We start from the raw sequence: 20882 nt of genomic DNA on the forward strand, positions 1-20882 counted from the left end.
CTGCTGGAGCAGAGAGAGGAGCTCTGGAGGAGCATTTACCCAGGGAAATAGACTGCCAGGGGGTTAGGGGAGGTGGTGGCAGCAAGCCTTAGCCCACCAAACGATCATTTCACACAACGCCCTGCCAGGGATGTTTTGATTTGTTCCTGCAGAAGATGCTCTGACACAGCAGCAGAGCAGGGGCTGCTCACTGATCTAGTTAAAATATGCTGACTGATTTTTTTCACAGAGAGGTCCAACAGTTTGGAAACTCATCCACTGGGTCAAGTGGAATTTATAGCTACACAGGCAACTACTACCCTGGTAAGTGAAAACAGTTTGCCTTTGGAATTCGAAACGAGAGCTGCCTCCTGTGAAGGCTGCACATAAAATTTTAAGGACTGCTGCAATAGTTCCACCCTCCTGCTGAAAATTATTTGGGCAGGGAACTGCTGGAGAGAGGCCAGAGGAGGCTGGGAAGGTGCAGAGGGGCCTGGAGCAGCTCTGGGAGCAGCACAGGCTGAGAGCCCTGGGGCTGAGAGCCTGCACAAGAGCAGCCCCAGAGGGCAGCTGAGCAATGCTCAGCAAGAGGGAAAGGAGCTGTGGGGGGCAAGAGGCTGGGGCCAGGCTCTGCTCAGTGCTGCCCAGGCACAGCACAAGGGGCACTGGGCACAGACTGGAGCCCAGGAGGTTGCATGTGAGCAGGAGGAGAAAGTTGTTTGCTGTGAGGGTGCTGGAGGCCTGGAGCAGGCTGCCCAGAGAGGCTGTGGAGTGTCCTGGTGTGGAGAGCTGCCAAGGCCAGCTGGGCACTGTGCTGCTGGGCAGGCTGCTGGGGGTGCCCTGCTCTGGCATGGGGGCTGGGCTGGCTGAGCTGCAGAGGCCCTTCCCACCCCCTCATTGCTGGGGTTCTGTATCCCACCTAAAGGTTGTGCATTCTGCTGGGGCTCTGTGAGAACTCAGCCAGCAGGCAGCTGCCCAGCATCCAGCGTGCAGGAGATGCCCTCACTCAGAGGAGCTCAACAGGTGCTGAGTTCCAATCCAGAAGTGCCTGCAGCACTACCCCCGGCCTGCATTCAGCCCTTTACCACAGAGCCACCGCCAAGCACCCTCTGATGCTGAGCAGCACTCGCAGGCAAAGAGCAAAGCTGCCAAGGAGAGCTGTGAGCAGAGCCCCAGCCCGCCCGTGACGAACAGCGAGTGGCCAGAGGTCAGACCCTGCTCTCCTGCCCTCATCCCCACTGCCTCCTGGAGCTTGAGCCCACCTCCCTGTCTGGTGCCCTTCTTCCAGTTCCCCCTCCCCAGCAGCAGCTGAGTGAGTGGCTTCTCAACGCAGTGCATCTCCAGTGCGACTGAGGAGTCGCTTCCCCCCGCAGGAGCAAGGGCAGGGCGCAGGAGGCGGCAGCGCCCCAGGGCTGAGGAGCGATGCTGAGGGGGGAGCTGATCCTCCATCCCAGCGCCTGAAACGAGAGAGCCGTGAGATTGCTCCATCTCTCTGCCACGTCCTTCCTCAGCCCTTCCGAGGCACAGGGACACGACTCAGCACCTCTGGCTCCAGCGCCGCGGGCGAGGCTTGCTCCTCCCGACAGCAGCGAGAAGAGGCTGAGGCTGATTCCTTCTTCCGTCCTGCTGCTCCGAATTACACCTTCTGCACTCAGCTACGGCACAGCTAAGCTGCCCCAACCAAACGCCCTAAGGAGCAGAGAGCTCCTTCAGAGGCATGAGGGAAGAGGTGAGAGAAGGCAAGGGGCAATGACAGGAAGAGAGGAGAGGAAGGAGGAGTGGGAAAAGAAGAGGGAGGAAGGAGGAGTGGGAAAAGAAGAGGGAGGAAGGAGGAGTGGGAAAAGAAGAGGGAGGAAGGAGGAGTGGGAAAAGAAGAGGGAGGAAGGAGGAGTGGGAAAAGAAGAGGGAGGAAGGAGGAGTGGGAAAAGAAGAGGGAGGAAGGAGGAGTGGGAAAAGAAGAGGGAGGAAGGAGGAGTGGGAAAAGAAGAGGGAGGAAGGAGGAGTGGGAAAAGAAGAGGGAGGAAGGAGGAGTGGGAAAAGAAGAGGGAGGAAGGAGGAGTGGGAAAAGAAGAGGGAGGAAGGAGGAGTGGGAAAAGAAGAGGGAGGAAGGAGGGGGGCAAAAAGAAGAGGGAGGAAGGAGGGGGGCAAAAAGAAGAGGGAGGAAGGAGGGGGGCAAAAAGAAGAGGGAGGAAGGAGGGGGGCAAAAAGAAGAGGGAGGAGAGCAGGGGAAAGGAAGGAGGAAAGAAGGTGGGGGAAGGAAGAGGGAGGAAAGAGGAATAAAAAGAGAGGGAGAGGAAGCATGACTAAAACTGCTGACAGCTGAGCTGGAGGAGTTTCCTACCAAGATGAGATTTTGGCCTTTGCAGCATCACCAAGGCCAGAGGCAGAAGGCTCTGCTGGCCTCAGGATGCTGCTAAACTCTTTCTACCTTGAGGTCCTAGACACTTGTGGACTGCACCAAGGTCTCTAGAAGGAAATGCTCTACTGCCTTTGTCCCCAGTGCCTTTGCCCTTCTGGATGCACAACATCAGTTCCAAGCTGTCAGAAGAGACTGCATGAGGTGTTTGCCACATCCTGAGAATCAGAATGGGTTGGGCTGGAAGGGACCTCCAAAGCTCATCCACTCCCAGCCCCCTGCACTCAGCAGGGGCTTCTCCACCAGATCAGGCTGCTCACAGCCCTGTCCAGCCTCACCTTGACTATCTGCAGGAATGGAGCCTCAGACACCTCCCTGGGCAACCTGCTGCACTGTTGCAGCAGCCTCCTGGTGCAGAACTTGCTCCTCACATCCACTCTCAGTCTGCTCTGCTCTCGTTTCAAACCACTGCCCTCCTCCTGCCCCTGCAGGCCTCTGCTAACAGTCCCTCTGCAGCCTTCCTTTAGCCCCCTTCAGGTACTGGCAGGCAGCTCTAAGGTCTCTCCAGAGCCTTCTCTCCTCCAGGCTGAGCACCCCCAGCCCCCTCTGCCTGTCCTGAGCTGGAGGGAACATCCTCTTCCCCACTTCTCATTTATTCAAGCTGAAACCTGAATCATAAAAATAATCACCATGAAGGGCATCCAAATCTCATTTTCTCTCCTGCAAAGCCCACACAATTAGCTTACTTCTCTGTGCCTACCTGCTGCTGTGCCCTGGCCCCACAGAGACATGACTAAGAGACACAGGATAAGGATTCTGGGGGGGTTGTAAGAGGGGAAATGCAGAGGAAAAGAGCTACAGGCAGAACTGTGCCCCTGAGAGCAGTCCAAGCCTTGTAACAGCAGAGCTAGAAGTTGTAGCATCACTGTCCCTGCCCTGCTCAAGTGAGAGAGACATCTACCTGCATCCTCCTGGAAACATGGGATGGAGATTGTCCCCAGATGGACAATGCATTTATGGAGTGACAATCAGCTTGCAGCAGGATCAATCTGAGAGAAAAATGGCCAGGCCAAGAGACTAATCACTCCCTGCCATTAAAACCCAGTTATAGCCCTGTGAAATTACTCCAGGGGAGTAAAAGTTAAACTGGGTCTTCAGGCATCACAGGCAGGAGAGCTTTGATCCATTAACCTCAGATGATAAACCACGACACAAGGGATGCCAGGAAGAAAAAACACAAAGGAATTGGTTTGCAGCCCACAAAGTCTGTGCCAGACCAAGCTAATGACCAGCCAGACACTATGGACGTGGCCACCAGCAGCTCCTTCTGCAGAGAACACTGCAGAGGATCACAGAATCAGCCAGGCTGGGAGAGAGCTCCAGGCTCACCCAGCCCAACCCAGCACCCAGCCCTGCCCAACCAACCAGACCATGGCACTCAGTGCCCCAGCCAGGCTTGGCTGCAACACCTCCAGCCACAGCCACTCCACCACCTCCCTGGGCAGCCCATTCCAATGCCAATCACTCTCTCTGACAACAACTTCCTAACAACATCCAGCCTGGACCTGCCCTGGCACAGCTTGAGGCTGTGTCCCCTTCTTCTGTCCCTGGCTGCCTGGCAGCAGAGCCCAAACCCACCTGGCTACAGCCTCCCTGCAGGCAGCTGCAGGCAGCAATGAGCTCTGCCCTGAGCCTCCTCTGCTGCAGGCTGCACACCCCCAGCTCCCTCAGCCTCTCCTCACAGGGCTGTGCTCCAGGCCCCTCCCCAGCCTTGCTGCCCTTCTCTCAACACCTTCCAGCACCTCAACAGCTCTCTGCAATGGAGGAGCCCAGAACTGGACACAGCACTCCAGGGGTGGCCTGAGCAGTGCTGAGCACAGGGGAACAAGAACCTCCCTTGTCCTGCTGCCCACACTGCTCCTGAGCCAGCCCAGGATGCCATTGGCTCTGCTGCCCACCTGGGCACTGCTGCCTCCTCTTCAGCTCCTCTCTGCCAGCACCCCCCAGCTCCCTCTCTGCCTGGCTGCTCTCAGCGACTCTGGCCCCAGCCTGTAGTGCTGCTTGGGGTTGTTGTGGCCAAAGTGCAGAACCCTGCCCTTGGCCTTGTTCAATCTCATCCCACTGGCCTTTGCCCACCCATGCAGCCTGGCCAGGTCCCTCTGCAGGGCTCTGCTACCCTCCAACAGCTCCACAGCTGCTCCTAGCTTGGTGTCCTCTGCAAACTCACTGCTGCTGGACTCAATGCCCTGCTCCAGATCATCAATACAGATATTGACCAGGCCTGTGCCCAGCACTGATCCCTGGGGCACAGCACCAGCTGCCAGCTGGATGTGGCACCATTCACCACCACTCTCTGGGCCCAGTCCTGCAGCCAGTTCTTGCCCCCTACCAGAGTGAATCTGCCCAAGCCATGAGCTGCAGCTGTGCCAGGAGCTTCTGGTGGCAGACAGCTTTGGTCACACCCCTGAGCTCACAGAGGTCTCCTGTTTGCTTTTGCAGCAATCTGTGTTCCTTGGTGTGGTTGGGAAGAGCCATATGCAAGAGGAGCTGCCTGGCAAGCACAGCTTCCCAGGGTGCTGAGACACAGAACACCTCCCACCAGCACAGCTTGCTCCAGTCCTCATCCAGCCTGGCCTTCAACACCTCCAGGCAGGGAGCATCCACAACCTCCCTGGGCAACCTGTGCCAGTGTCTCCCAACCCTCACTCCAATTTCTTCCTAATCTCCACTCTCAGTCTCCCCTCTCCCAGCTCAAAGCCATTGTCCCTTGTCCTGCCGCTCCCAGCCCTTGTCACAAGTCCCTCTCCAGCTCCCCTGCAGCCCCTTCAGGTCCTGGAAGGCTGCTGTGAGGCCTCCCTGGAGCCCTCTCTCGTGCAGGCTGTGCCTGAAGCAGTCAGGGCTGTCGGTTTGCAACAGCACTGATTTGGATGTGGCTGGACCCAGAGGCTCTGCAGAGGCAGGCTTGGTGCTGAGGTGCAGAATGAGCTTAGCAGCCTTGCTGCAGTAACACAGATAAAACCTTTACTGCAGATGCCTTTGGAGACCATCACAGCTTCCCTCTGCAAGCCCCATTAGCACCTGCACTCCCTCCAACCCCTTCCCAGCCTGCTGCTGCTGGAGCAAAGTGCTTCACTCATTTGGAGTCTGCTTACCTTCCCTCCCTGCAGGCCTTGGCTCCACGATGTCCTTCTGTCTCATGGTGTCCTGCCTGAATTTAGGAGCTGAGACCTCCACTTTCTCCTCCTCTGGATGCTGTCCAGCAGCTCCTCTGTGCCAGCCTCCTCTGCCAGCATTACAGATGTCATCTGCCATTGCACATTGCTGTGCCAGCTCCTCTGGCTGCTTGCAGCTGGCTGATGGCTGCTGAGAGGTGATGAGGAGCTGGACAGAGCCAGAAGCAACATCTTCTCCTCACCTGTGGGCTGCAAATTGCCAGTGAAGGTGGCTAATGGAGTTGGCACAGCACAAGGTAGAGAGCAGCAAAGTCCCTCTGAAAGGAGGTGTTTGGGATTGGAAAGAATGGAAAAAGCCAAATCACCATCCCCTGGCTGCCCAAGCCAGGCTGGTGGCTGCACCTAACCTACCTTCCAGCCAGGCAGCCTCAGCAGAGCAGCTGAGGAGCAACTTCAAGCACTCAAAGTGAGCTCAGCAAAAGCTTTGCTTAGCCTTTTGCAGCAGAGCACAAGGTAAGCTCAGAGCAGCCCTCGGGTGAGGGCAGCAAAGGACTTGGGTGAGTTGGTTGGCAGCAGCTGAAGGTAAGCCAGAGGCATGCTCAGGTGGCCAAGAGGGCCAACAGCATCCTGGCTTGGGTCAGCAACAGAGTGGCCAGCAGGAAGAGGGCAGGGATTGTCCTCCTGCACTGGGCAGTGGTGAGGCCACACCTCAAATCTTGGGTTCAGTTTTGGGGCCCTCACCCCAAGAAGGGCATTGAGAGGCTGGAGCAAATCCCAGGAAGGGTGGGGGCAGATCTGGGGAACAGGTCTGGTGAGGAGCAGTTGAGGTTGTTCAGTCTGGAGCAGAGGAGGCTGAGGGCAGAGCTCATTGCTCTCTGCAGCTCCATGAGAGGAGGTTAGAGTGAGGTGGGATTTGGCTCTGCTCCCTCATGGCAGGTGACAGAAGGAGAGGAATTGTGCCAGGGGAGGGTTAGGTTGGAGCTGAGGAACAGTTTCTTTGCTGCAAGAGCAGTCAGGGGCTGGCAGAGGCTGCCCAGGGAGGTGCTGGAGTGCCCATGCCTGGAGGCACTCAAGAAGCAAATAGCCATGGCACCTTGGGAAGTGCTTTGGTGCCCATGGTGGGGCTGGGTTAATGCTTGGACTCAATCTTGGAGGTCTTCTGCAAGCTTGGTGGTTGTGTGATCCCATGGAACCCCAGCACCAGGATGCAGCAGGGACAGCTCCTGTTGGGATGGCTGCTGCAGAGGGACTCTAGGAGCAGCTGATGCTCAGACTCCCAAGGGCTTTTCACCACCTTCCCTCTCCCAGCACAGCCTACCCCAGGACAAGCACGGACAGCTGACAAAGAACAGGAGCAACTGCACATCCTCCTGGTGCTCTGCTGCAGCTGCAGCTGCTTCCAGCCCTGAGTGCTCTGCTGCCTGCTTCCTAAGAACCTTTTCTGTATTCTAATCTATTCCCTTCTGCCTTGCTGGACTGTGTCAAAGAGCCACTGAAGAGCCTTTGTGCCTCCTCGGAGCAGCAGCTCCTTTGCTGTGCTCTGTCCTCTCAGGGAGAGCAATATTGTCTCTGAATTATTTAGCAGTTACAGACTCAGAGATTGTTTTCCAAGTCAGAAGAGGAAGAGAAAAAAATATAAGGGGGAGAGGGGAAAGAAACAACAAAGAGAGGGAAAAAGATTTCCTGGTCTTGGTCACTGCCTGCCACACTGCTGCTCAGAGGCAATGTTCCTCATGGACCACGCTCATACTCCCCAGGATCAGTCACCACAGAGCCAGGCAGGTTGGGAAAGAGGTCTAAGATCAAGGCCAGCCTTCTTCCCAACCCCACCATGGCCACCAAACCATGGCCCCAAGTGCCATGGCCTCACCTTTCTTGCACACCTACAGGGATGGGCACTCCACCACCTCCCTGGGCAGCCTGTGCCAGTCCCTGACCACTCTGGCAGCACAGAAATTGTTCCTCAGCTCCAACCTGACCCTCCCTGGGCAGCCTGTGCCAGTCCCTCATCACTCTGGCAGCACAGAAATTGTTCCTCAGCTCCAACCTAACCCTCCCTGGGCAGCCTCTGCCAGTCCCTCACCTCTCTTGCAGCACAGAAATTGTTCTCAGCTCCAACCTAACCTACCCTGGGCAGCCTCTGCCAGTCCCTCACCTCTCTTGCAGCACAGAAATTGTTCCTCAGCTCCAACCTAACCCTCCCTGGGCAGCCTCTGCCAGTCCCTCACCTCTCTTGCAGCACAGAAATTGTTCCTCAGCTCCAACCCAGCCCTTCCTAGGCTCAATTTCAGGCCATTTTCTCTTGTCCCATCAGTGATAGAAGAGGAGGAAATGAGCTCAAGGTGCACCAGGGGAGGTCTAGGTTGGAGGTGAGGAACCACATCTTAACCCACCCCTGGAGGTGTGCAAGAAACAGGTGGCCATGGCAGCTGGGGACAGGGTTTAATGGTTGTTGGGCAGAAGCTTGGACTCAATCTTAGAGGTCTCTCCCAACCCAAGCAACTCGATGAGCCTCTGAAAACCTGAGAGGCCCTTAATGGAGCTCTGCTGAGCACAGCTCCAGCACAGCCGTTTGGAAGCCTCTTCTTTCAAGCCCATTTTTGGGCTATTCAAAGGAGCTGTTGATATTCTCTTGTCACCTGAGCATGTCAACAGCGCCTGGAAGGCAGCTCTCAGCAGCAGGGCCCTTTGCAGCAGCAGCAGGTGGGATGAGATGGTGACAAAGAGGGTGGAAGGCAGCAGGCAGGAAGAAACTCTCCTAGCAGCCTCCTTTGCTTCCCCAGCCTGCTGCCGGCTGGGTTATGTCTCGGAAGCAGCAAAGCAGCAGCCTCAGCCCCACACCTCCTCCAGCAGGCTGGGAGCGACTTCTGCTGGATGTGCACTCCCCAGGAGAGTGTCTGCAGGGAGCCTGAGGGAAAGCAGCCCAGCCCCAGCAGCCTGAGTGCCTCTGCTCTCCCCCACACAAGGAGCTGCTAGCCAGGGGGCAGCTGCACCCTGGCAGAGGAAGGAGCTGCAAGCCAGAGGCTCCCACAGCCATCCCCTGGCTGCATCGTGCTCGGTTTGTGCTCTCATAGGCTGGAGTGGGCTGGAAGGGATCTCAAAGCTCATCCAGTGCCACCCCCTGCCATGGGCCGGGACACCTCCCACCTGCCCAGGCTGCTCAAGGTCTCATCCAGCCTGGCACTGAACACCTCCAGGGAGGGGACACCCACAGCCTCCCTGGGCAGCCTGTGCCAGTCTCTCCCCACCATGAACACAGACCCACAGGCACATACAGGGGGAAAATGATCCTCTAAGGATTGCTGCAGGCTGCATCATGTACTCACATCTGGTGAGCATCCAAGGCTGAGATTTCTCTTGCAAAGGCTGTAATTAACAAGTCACAGGTACTGCCTCCTCTGCCCTAGCCAGGCCACAGCTGCAGGACTGGGGCCAGCTCTGGGCTCCCCAGCTCAAGAGAGGCAGGGAACTGCTGGAGAGAGCCCAGGGCAGGCTGCAGAGCTGCTGAGGGGCCTGGAGCAGCTCTGGGAGCAGCACAGGCTGAGAGCCCTGGGGCTGAGAGCCTGCAGAAGAGCAGCCCCAGAGGGCAGCTGAGCAATGCTCAGCAAGAGGGAAAGGAGCTGTGGGGGGCAGGAGGCTGGGGCCAGGCTCTGCTCAGTGCTGCCCAGGCACAGCACAAGGGGCACTGGGCACAGGCTGGAGCCCACTTGGATGTGTTCTTGTATGATCTGCTCTAGGAGATCCTGCTCTGGCAGGGGGCTTGGGCTGGATGAGCTTTGGAGGTCCCTTCCAGCCCCTGACATTCTGTGACTCTATGAGGCAGCCACAACCTCTCTGAGCAACCCATTCCAGAGTTTCACCACTCTCAGACTCAAGAACTTCTCCCTCAGATCCAGTCTGAGATTCATTCTCAGCCTCTGAGGCAGCCACAACCTCTCTGAGCCACCCATTCTGGAGTCTCACCACCCTCAGACTCAAGAACTTCTTCCTCAGATCCAGTCTGGGATCCATTTGCCACCTCACACAAAGCTTCTCCCCAACACAGAGAGGAGCAGATCAAGGCAGGACTTCAAACCCAGCCTGTTACAAAGGCAAAGAACTGGGAGAGCATCCAGCAGCTCTCCCTCTCCCTGCTTTGAACTCTCTCCTCCTGTTTCACAGAGCTCACTCTCCTCACACACAGCTAACACCTGAGGACTCCTCGTGGGGGACTCCAGTGGCTGCCTCAGATTGGGGTTCCCCCCCCCCTTTATGCTGATTTTCCTCTCCACACACATTTGCAGTCCCTGAAGGGAAAAGGGGTGGAGAAGAGAGGTGAACATTTTTACAGCCACAGCAATCAATAAAAGCAATGCTACAGAAGCCAAAATGCTCCCTGCTGCATTGCCTGCCCTTGAAATATTGATGCTGGGGAGGGGAGGCAGAGGTTGGGTTATTCTCCCTCCCCCTTCCCTTTTGCTTTTGGAGAACACAGATAACACAAATGCTGCCATTAGCCAGAAATATGTCACATCCCAGCTGATGGGGCTCAGCCAGCAACAGTGCAGCTCCTCTCTGGCTCTCAGCTTAGCTCAATTTCAGGTCAGCAGAGCAATTTTGCCATCCCAAACTCATTCCCAGACAGAGATGGATGAAGGTGATTCTCTCCCAGGCTCTCCACCCAGGAATGGGGATCCCAAGGTCTGAGTGATTACCTGGGAACTCTTCACAGAGGGAGCTGGGGGGGTGCAGCCTGCAGCAGAGGAGGCTCAGGGCAGAGCTCATTGCTGTCTGCAGCTGCCTGCAGGGAGGCTGTAGCCAGGTGGGGTTGGGCTCTGCTGCCAGGCAGCCAGCAGCAGCAGAAGGGGACACAGCCTGAAGCTGTGCCAGGGCAGGTTCAGGCTGGATGTTGTTAGGAAGTTGTTGTCAGAGAGAGTGATTGGCATTGGAATGGGCTGCCCAGGGAGGTGGTGGAGTGGCTGTGGCTGGAGGTGTTGCAGCCAAGCCTGGCTGGGGCACTTAGTGCCATGGTCTGGTTGGTTGGGCAGGGCTGGAGAAGCTTGGAGTGTTGGAGGCTCTGCGTGATGGAGACTTTGGGTTGAGCAGTGCTGGATTAGTGGTTGGACTTGAGGACCTGAAAGGTCTCTTCCAACCCAAATGAATCTGTGACTCTATGGAAGGAAGAGAAAAGGCCACAGGAGCCCAAGCCCATGCCTCACTGCTCCATGAAGGTGTCAACCCAAAGGCAGCTTTTCTGCCAGGTCAAAAGCTGGAGGGGCAGCATTTGCTGTCACCTCTCTGTTGGGACCATGGGCAGGTGCTGCTGGCTGCCCCAGACCCCTGTTGTGATTGAGAGGTCTCTGCTGGTGTTTGGGTAGCTGCTGAAGCTTGTGGTCCCTTCCAGCCATGACTGAGTCTATGGCTCCATGAGCTGCAGAGGTCCCTTCCCTGTGGTCCTTTCCAGCCCTGACTGAGTCTATGACTCCATGAGCTGCAGAGGTCCCTTCCTTGTGGTCCCTTTCAGCCCTGACTGAGTCTATGGCACCATCAGCTGCAGAGTTCCCTTCATTTGGTCCCTTCCAGTCCAGACTGAGTCTATGACTCCATGAGCTGTGGAGGTCCCTTCCTTTGGTCCCTTCCAGCCCTGCCTGAGTCTATGGCTCCATGAGCTGCAGAGGTCCCTTCCAGCCCCCAGCAGGCTGGGCAGCTGTGGGCACACACACAGAGAGAAGACCACACTGGTTGCTCTTCTGGCTGGTCTCCTTTCTGAAGCACAGTCAGGAGATGAAAATGTTTTGGCAGTCTTCAGCTGGAGCAAGGCCAGAGTGAAGGTAGCTGCCACAACCTCCAGCAGTGACTTCAAATCTATTACAGGAGGAGGTTACAGACAGATCAATGCTCAAAGGTGATTAAGTGACTAAATCATTTCATATGAGCCCAGCAGACGTTCTCCCTGCCTGGCAGTGGACAAAAGGACTTTGAAATCAGGTTAGAAGCTGAAATGCCCACAGTGAGCCTGGCATAAATCTACCTTAAATAGTGTGGGCACAACAAGAGTGACTCTGTGTGGGCTCACAGGCAAATGAGTGATGCCAAAGGCTCCTGCCATGGGGAGATTCAGCAGTATTGATCCCAGGACACAGCTGCCCATGTTCCAATCACTCTCAGTGTTCCACTAAAGCTCCCAGGGGGGGTTTGAAGAGTGTCCTGTTGATATGATTACATTGATCAAATGATTGAGCTCCTGGAATTTATCCTGGGTGCCAACAGGCCTTTCAAAATGAAACTTAGCTGGAGCTGACCAGGTGGAGAGCTTGATGGATGCACTGACTTCCAGCTCAGCCTAAACCACAGAACCATCAGAGAAGGGAGGGGAAAAGCCCAACCTGCAGTGCTCATATTTGCCTTGATTCTTCTAGGGGCTGGGGGTTAGGCTCTGCCTGGTTCCTGCCTACAGTGGGGGGAGATGAAGGTGTGAGAAGGTCTCCACTTGAAAATGCCTTTTCCTGTGGTGATCACAGAATGGGAGAGGCTGCAAAGGGCCTTGGAAGATCAGAGAATCACAGAATCAGCCAGGCTGGCAGAGAGCTCCAAGCTCAGCCAGCCCAACCTAGCACCCAGCCCTGCCCAACCAACCAGACCATGGCACTAAGTGCCCCAGCCAGGCTTGGCTGCAACACCTCCAGCCACAGCCACTCCACCACCTCCCTGGGCAGGGCCCCTCTGCATTCCCAAAGGGAAGAAGGGAGAGAGGCTGCTGGGGTGGGGAAGAAACTCAGCCAGCTGGGATGGAAAGCAGAACAGTGCCATGGGGTAGAGACACAGACACAAAGCAAGAGCCAAGCCAAGCCCAGAAGGCAAGGAGGGCACCACTGGCACCACTGGTGCTGGGGCAGGCACTGGGCAAGGCCCAGCCTGCACTCAGCAGCAGGTGGGAAGCAGATTCAGGAGCTGGATTCTGGCAGGGGGCTCAGGAGCAGAGGGAAGGGGATGGGAGGCAGAAGGGACAGAGTCCTGCTGGGACACAGCCAGGGAAGAAGAGGCTTGGCCCTGGGCATCCCTTAGCTGGCTCCTGAAGATGCCCTCCCTGGGCTGCAATGCCTTGGTGGGCACTTGAGGCTCACCTGTCCTGGCTGCTGCTCCCCACAGGTGCCAGCTCTGCCTTGCTGCCCCCCAAGGGGTGGCACAAGCTGTGGCAGTGCCCTTGCTGTGGCTGGGGGCAAGTGTGGGGCAGAGGCTTTGTGCATGGCAGCCCTTGGCAGGAGCTCTGACCATCAGCTTCTGCCTGCTGGCAGCAGCCCCTGGCTGTGCCAATCTGCCCTGGGCTTCAGCAAGGGCCTCCTGAGCAGAGCCTGAGCTGGGCAGTGCCAGCCCTGCCCAGAGCCAGCTCAGAGCAGGACACTTACAAATTTCACACATGAAACCAAAGACACAAAGCAAAGAACTCCTCAATCTAACCAAGGAAGCAGACAAACAAACCAACCACCCCCCCCCGACCCCCCAGACTGAAACACAGCCACGAGGAAGGCAGGGCACGAGGTGGGTTTGCAGCCCTCCCAGCTCCACTCTCAGGAGCTTTGGAGACCTCACAGCACAGACTCTGCAGCAAGCTCAACAGGTTAGAAGAGGAAGCCCCAGGCCCACAGGCAGATTGATGATCCAGCAGCACACAAGCAGCATCTCCCATCCATCTTCCCAGGAAGGATCACATCATTAATAATGGACAGAATGAATTACTCAAACGAGACCTGAGAGCAATGGATTCAAAGCAAAGGCCCAGGGCAGCTCTTTGTGAGGTTCTGATTCTGCTCAGAGAAGTCCCTGAAGGCCTTTCAGGCTCTTTTAGATCATAGAATCAGTCAGGGTTGGAAGGGAGCACAAGGACCATCCAAGGGAGCACAAGGACCATCCAAGGGAGCACAAGGACCATCCAAGGGAGCACAAGGACCATCCAAGGGAGCACAAGGACCATCCAAGGGAGCACAAGGACCATCCAAGGGAGCACAAGGACCATCCAAGGGAGCACAAGGACCATCCAAGGGAGCACAAGGACCATCCAAGGGAGCACAAGGACCATCCAAGGGAGCACAAGGACCATCCAAGGGAGCACAAGGACCATCCAAGGGAGCACAAGGACCATCCAAGGGAGCACAAGGACCATCCAAGGGAGCACAAGGACCATCCAAGGGAGCACAAGGACCATCCAAGGGAGCACAAGGACCATCCAATTCCAACGTCTCTGCCATGCCCAGGGACACCTCACACTAGAGCAGGCTGCCCACATCTCATCCAGCCTGGCCTGAAACACCTCCAGGGATGAGGCTTCCACCACCTCCCTGGGCAGCCTGTGCCAGCCTCTCAGCACCCTCATGCTGAACAACTTCTTCCTACCACCCAGGCTGAATCTCCCCATTCCCAGCTTTGTTCCCTCCCCCAGGAGATGCCTCCCAGGAGAGCCAAGATAGCTCTTGAGATCAGAGCCCTCCCTACAGCCTTCCCTTCCCTTAGTCCCCCCTGCACACCACAGAGAGCAGCACTGTGGTGGAAGAGACAAATGCTCCACCGAGGGAGCCTGAGAACATCCTGGGAGCAGAGCACACTGCTGCCCACCTGCCTTTCCTGGGATGTTTGTTCCCTTCCAAACACGCTCATGAAGCAGCAGGGAGGCTCTGACATCTCCCCTGCAGCCTCTCTCCCCTTGCAAGATGACTCTCAGCCAACATTAAAGCGCAAACTGCTCTGGCAGCCCCTGCCTAGATGTGTGTTTTGATCCTTCCTAAGCACTTGGAGTAAGCAGCAGAGCTCTGCAGCAGTTAATGGACCAAAGATAATGACCAAGGCTGTGGTGATTTACTGTGTACAAAACAAAAACAAACCCAGCCCCAGCAGCCTCCTTGCGGGCAGTGGAGCAGAGGGAAACGTGAAGCTCTGAACGGTGCTGGGGGAGGCAAGAGGCTGGGGCCAGGCTCTGCTCAGTGCTGCCCAGGCACAGCACAAGGGGCACTGGGCACAGACTGGAGCCCAGGAGGTGCCATGTGAACAGGAGGAGAAAGTTGTTTGTTGTGAGGGTGCTGGAGGCCTGGAGCAGGCTGCCCAGAGAGGCTGTGGAGTGTCCTGGTGTGGAGAGCTGCCAAGGCCAGCTGGGCACTGTGCTGCTGGGCAGGCTGCTGGGGGTGCCCTGCTTTGGCACCTGCAGAGGTCCCTTCCTGCCCCTACAGAGCTTGCTGAGCTCTGTAACCGAATGAACACCACAGAGGTGTCCTTGCTGCGTTGCCTTCCCTGCCAGGCCACGCTCACAGCCATGTCCTCTGGGACTGCTCCTCTGATGCTCTGTTTTTGCTGTTCCATTGTTGAGCTGTAAGCTGGGCAGAGTGAAGCCATTCATAATTTAGAGCTGCACAAAAGACAGCATCCTAAGGGCTGCCAAGTCCAGACAGATAACAAACACACTCTGGGCAGAGCATTCTTCTCTCCTGGCTGTGCTGAAGGACCCAAGCTTAGAATCATAGAATCAGCCCAGCCTAGCACCCAGCCCTGCCCAGCCAACCAGACCATGGCACTAAGTGCCCCAGCCAGGCTTGGCTTCAACACCTCCAGCCACAGCCACTCCACCACCTCCCTGGGCAGCCCATTCCAATGCCAATCACTCTCTCTGCCAACAGCTTCCTCCTAACATTTTCCAGTCCTACTTTCCCCACCAAAATCTCTCTGATCTCAGTTTTGTTCATCCTTATTTCTACTCCTGGAAGACTTCTCTGTACCTCTCTCACAAGTTGTTGGTCTCTTCTCCCTAGTCTCAGGTGAGGAGAGGACAGAGGACACCAAGCTAGAAGCAGCTGTGGAGCTGTTGGAGGGTAGCAGAGCCCTGCAGAGGGACCTGGCCAGGCTGCATGGGTGGGCAGAGGCCAAGGGGATGAGACTGAACAAGGCCAAGTGCAGGGTTCTGCACTTTGGCCACAGCAACCCCAAGCAGCACTGCAGGCTGGGGCCAGAGTGGCTGAGAGCAGCCAGGCAGAGAGGGCCCTGGGGGTGTGCAGTAGATGTGTGGGCATAGAAACACAGAATGGTTTTGGTTGGGAAGCACCTCCAAGATCATCAACCCAACCCCACCATGGCCACCAAACCACGTTCCCAAGTGCCATGGCCACACCTTTCTGCCACACCTCCAGGGATGGGCACTCCACCACCTCCCTGGGCAGCCTCTGCCAGTCCCTGACCACTCTGGCAGCACAGAAACTGTTCCTCAGCTCCAACCTGACCCTCCCTGGGCAGCCTGTGCCAGTCCCTGACTGCTCTGGCAGCACAGAAATTGTTGCTCCTCCCTGACCTCACCCTGCCCTGTACAGAGGCACAGCTAAAACACCAATGCAGCCCTCACTTGGGTGCTCTCAGAACCTGCTGTAACTGCAGGCTTTGCTCTTCCACTCACCTGAGGATGCTCCTCAGCCAATCCAGGCTAAGCTGAACAGACACTTTCCCACCAGCCTGAGCCATGCTCCAGGGAGGGCTGCTGCTTCTATAACTATATCAGCTGCAATTTACGCTGGGAGGCTGCCCCCAGCCCATATTTCCTGGCCACAAAAGCAGGGATTTTAGTGTGGCACATAACTGCTTGAAATACAGGAGCTATTACAGCAGGGAAGGAGGACTAGCAGTGCCTCCAGAAATGGATGGGCCCATTTCTCCAGCAGATACACCAGCTGCTGAGCTAAACCACGGAGCAGAGTAATGGGAGAGAGCAGCAGCACCTGCAGAGATCCTTCCACACGTTAAGGAATGGATAGGAGCTTCTCTCCCTCTCCTCTCCCCCAAGGCACAAATAATGGGGCCCTGGTGGAGCTTCAAGAGGCACCTCCTCACAAATCCAAACCATCAGGCCAGGCTCTGCTGCTAATTCATCAGCAGCAGGGTTTGTTCTGTGGCAAACAAGGAGGGAACACTTCAGAAGGCTCAGCTGCAGCTGCCACAGAGTAGGGCTGGGGGTGCAGGGAGACAGCAGCAGCTCCTGTCCAGCTGCTTCAACCCATGGGCTGCAGCCAGAGCAGGGTGGGCAGCAGGGCAGGAGAGGGGATTCTGACCCTTGGTTCTGCTCTGCTCAGACCTCACCTCCAGTCCTGCCTGCAGTGCTGGGGTCCCTAGCAGAGGGAGGACACAGAGCTGCTGGAGTGAGGACAGAGGAGGCCATGAAGATGATGCCAGGGCAGGAGCAGCTCTGCTGTGAGCACAGGCTGAGGGAGCTGGGGGGTGCAGCCTGCAGAGGAGAAGGCTCCAGGGGCACCTCAGAACTGCTGCCAGGGCCTGAAGGGATCCTGCAGGAAGGCTGCAGAGGGACTTCTGCTGAGGGGGTCTGAGCCAGGCCAAGGGCAATGGTTTGGAGCCGAGGCAGAGCAGGCTGAGAGTGGAGCTGAGGCAGAAGCTGTTGAGTGTGAGGGTGGTGAGAGTCTGGCACAGGCTGCCCAGGGAGGCTGTGGCTGCCTCCTGCCTGAAAGTGTCCAAGGCCAGGCTGGATGAGCTCCTGAGCAGCTGAGTCCAGTTGAGAGATGTCCCTGGGCTTGGTAGGGGCTGGGGTTAGAGCTCTGAGGTCCCTTCCAACCCAGCCCATCCCAGGATTCTGTTAGGGCTGCTGTGCTGGTCCTCAGCCTTTTAACCCTTTTGGGGTGGTTTGGTTCTTTGCTGAATCACCAGATCATGGAATGGTTTGGGTTGGAAGGGACCTCAAAGGTCCCTTCCACACTCCCCCACCCCCTTACAGCCAGCAGAGACAGGCCCAGCCTGAGCAAGCTGTTCAGAGCCTCCAACAGCCTGCACTGGTGCCTGCAGCCAGCAGAGACAGGCCCAGCCTGAGCAAGCTGTTCAGAGCCTCCAACAGCCTGCATTGGTGTCCACAGCCAGCAGAGACAGACCCTACCTGAGCAAGCTGTTCAGAGCCTCCAACAGCCTGCACTGGTGCTTGCAGCCAGCAGAGACAGACCCAACCTGAGCAAGCTGTTCAGAGCCTCCAACAGCCTGCACTGGTGCCTGCAGCCAGCAGAGACAGACCCTACCTGAGCAAGCTGTTCAGAGCCTCCAACAACCTGCACTGGTGCCTGCAGCCAGCAGAGACAGACCCTACCTGAGCAAGCTGTTCAGAGCCTCCAACAGCCTGCACTGGTGCCTGCAGCCAGCAGAGACAGACCCTACCTGAGCAAGCTGTTCAGAGCCTCCAACAACCTGCACTGGTGCCTGCAGCCAGCAGAGACAGACCCTACCTGAGCAAGCTGTTCAGAGCCTCCAACAGCCTGCACTGGTGCTTGCAGCCAGCAGAGACAGACCCTACCTGAGCAAGCTGTTCAGAGCCTCCAACAGCCTGCACTGGTGTCCACAGCCAGCAGAGACAGACCCTACCTGAGCAAGCTGTTCAGAGCCTCCAACAGCCTGCATTGGTGCCAAACGTGGGGCAGCTCCCACCTCTGGGCTACCTGGGCCAGTCTCTCACCACCCTCAGCACACAACATTTCTCCCTTCTCTCCAGCCTGAATCTCCCTCATCTTGCCACAACAAGGCCTGCTCAAACCTCTGTCCCCAGCTTTCCTTTCAGCACTGTAAAGGCCACCAGGAGCTCTCTCTCCTTTCTTCCAGGAAGGTCATGCTGGAGGGCCAAGAGACTGGGGCCAGGCTCTGCTCAGTGGTGCCAGGGACAGCACAGGGGGCAAGGGGCACAGACTGGAACCCAGGGGGTGCCATGTCCAGAACAAGACCTGACTCACACAAGCATGAAAATTTGACTTACCTTGATCTGGGCTCCAGAGCAAAACCAAGCCAAGAAGCGCTTCAGCCTCTTCAACCTTCTCAGCTGAATTCCTGTCAGGCCCTGGTGCTGCTGGCCAGGGTGAGGCTGGTTCCTGGTGGCATCCAGACTGGTCTCCCCTGCAAAAACGTGGGGGGCATTGGAAACACATGAGGCAGAAGCTGTGCTGCTTGGCTGCAGCACCCAGGAAGATGAATGCTCCTCGGTGGGGGTGGTGCTGCTGCTGAGAAAGGAGAAATCTATCAACTGCTCTATTTTAATGCCCATTTTTCTTTTATCTTTAACACTGCTCTAACCTCCAGACACCCCAGGTCCTACCTCAGGATATTGTTGGCTCACTATTTATCTCCCTGCAGTCTCTGGCAGCAAGGAACAGGAGGACGTGCAGCAGAAGGGCAGCAAAGAGGCCTGGGCTTGTCCTGGCACATCTGTCAGCAGGTGTAGCAGGGCAGGTCCTGCCTGACCAACCTGAGCTCCCTTTGTGATCAGCTTCCTGCCTGCTGCACGTGGGGCAGGCTGTGGATGGAGTCTGCCAGGGCTGCAGCAAAGCCTTTGGCACCTTCTGCCACCAGCAGCTCCTGGCACAGCTGCAGCTCAGGGCTGGGACAGATTCACTCTGGTATGGGGCAAGGACTGGCTGGAGAGCTGGGCACAGAGAGTGGTGGCAATTGGTGCCACATCCAGCTGGCACTGGTGCTGTGCCCCAGGGATCAGTGCTGGGCACAGCCCTGGTCAATATCTGTATTGATGAGCTGGAGCAGGGCATTGAGTCCAGCAGCAGTGAGTCTGCAGAGGACACCAAGCTAGGAGCAGCTGTGGAGCTGCTGGAGGGTAGCAGAGCCCTGCAGAGGGACCTGGCCAGGCTGGATGGGTGGGTAGAGGCCAAGGGAATGAGATTGGACAAGGCCAAGGGCAGGGTTCTGCACTTTGGCCACAACAGCCCCAAACAGCACTGCAGGCTGGGGCCAGAGTGGCTGAAAGCAGCCAGGCAGAGAGGGCCCTGGGGGTGCTGGCAGTGAGGAGCTGCAGAGGAGGCAGCAGTGCCCAGGTGGGCAGCAGAGCCAATGGCATCCTGGGCTGGCTCAGGAGCAGTGTGGGCAGCAGGACAAGGGAGGTTCTTGTGCCCCTGTGCTCAGCACTGCTCAGGCCACCCCTGGAGTGCTGTGTCCAGCTCTGGGCTCCTCCATTGCAGAGAGATGTTGAGGTGCTGGAAGGTGTTTGGAGAAGGGCAGCAAGGCTGGGGAGGGGCCTGGAGCACAGCCCTGTGAGGAGAGGCTGAGGGAGCTGGGGGGGTGCAGCCTGCAGCAGAGGAGGCTCAGGGCAGGGCTCATTGCTGCCTGCAGCTGCCTGCAGGGAGGCTGTAGCCAGGTGGGGTTGGGCTCTGCTGCCAGGCAGCCAGCACCAGAACAAGGGGACACAGCCCCAAGCTGTGCCAGGGCAGGTCTAGGCTGGATGTGAGGAGGAAGTTCCTGGCAGAGAGAGTGATTGGCATTGGAATGGGCTGCCCAGGGAGGTGGTGGAGTGGCCATGGCTGGAGGTGGAGGTGTTGGAGCCAAGCCTGGCTGGGGCACTTAGTGCCATGGTCTGGTTGGTTGGGCAGGGCTGGGTGCTGGGTTGGGCTGGGTGAGCCTGGAGCTCTCTGCCAGCCTGGCTGGTTCTGTGCTTCCATGCTGTGGTCCATCAGAATCACAGCTGAGCTGTGCTGAAGGCAAGCATGAAGACACAGAAAGCCTGAGGCTGGCAAAGGCCTCAGAGCTCAAGTCCAACCATCAGCCCAACAGCCCTGTGGCCACTAAGCCATGTCCCCAGGGGCCAAGCCCAAATGTTTCTTGTACAGGGACTCCACCACCTCCACCTCACTGACACCTAGATCATAGAATGGTTTGGGCTGGAAGTGACCTTTAAGGCCAGCTCCAGCACCTCCCTGGGCAGCCTGTTCCAATACCTCTCCACCCCTCCAGTAAAGAACTCTGTCCCAACACCCAACCTGAACCTCCCTTGGCACAACTGGAGGCCATTCCCTCCTGTCTTTCAAGCTCTTAAGCCACCAAGGAGCAAGCTGCTGCCAGCAGGGGGGGAAAATGACTCCACAGAACCCTTTCTCTTTTAATCAGTTTGCTGCTCTCGAGGATGCTGCAGTGACTCAGACCCGGCTGGGAGCACAGCAAAACGAAGCTGGAGCCTGCCATGAGGAGCAGGCTGCCAAATCCCTGCCTGGCAGGAGACAGCAGTGGGCTGGAATACAGCTCTGCTTCAGGCTTCAGCAGCCCCAGCACACCTGCAGGTACTGTCAGAGAAGGGATCAGCCAGGAGAAGACTTTGCCTCTCTCTGCCATTAAGCCCCAGGGAGCTTGGGAAGAGCATGAAGCAGTTTCTGGAACTCTTTAACTCCCTCTGTTCAACCAGAGAGTGTCTCAGGCTGGAAGGGACTTCAGGGCTCATCTCCTCCAAACACCTGCCATGGGCAGGGACACCTCTCAGCTAGACTCAGCTGCTCAAGGTCTCATCCAGCCTGGTCTTGCACACCCCCAGGGAGGAGGCAGCCACAGCCTCCCTGGGCAGCCTGTGCCAGACTCTCACCACCCTCACACTCAACAACTTCTTAGAC

The sequence above is a fragment of the Pogoniulus pusillus genome, chromosome 16 (assembly GCF_015220805.1).
Source record: "Pogoniulus pusillus isolate bPogPus1 chromosome 16, bPogPus1.pri, whole genome shotgun sequence".
NCBI classification, from domain to species: domain Eukaryota; kingdom Metazoa; phylum Chordata; class Aves; order Piciformes; family Lybiidae; genus Pogoniulus; species Pogoniulus pusillus.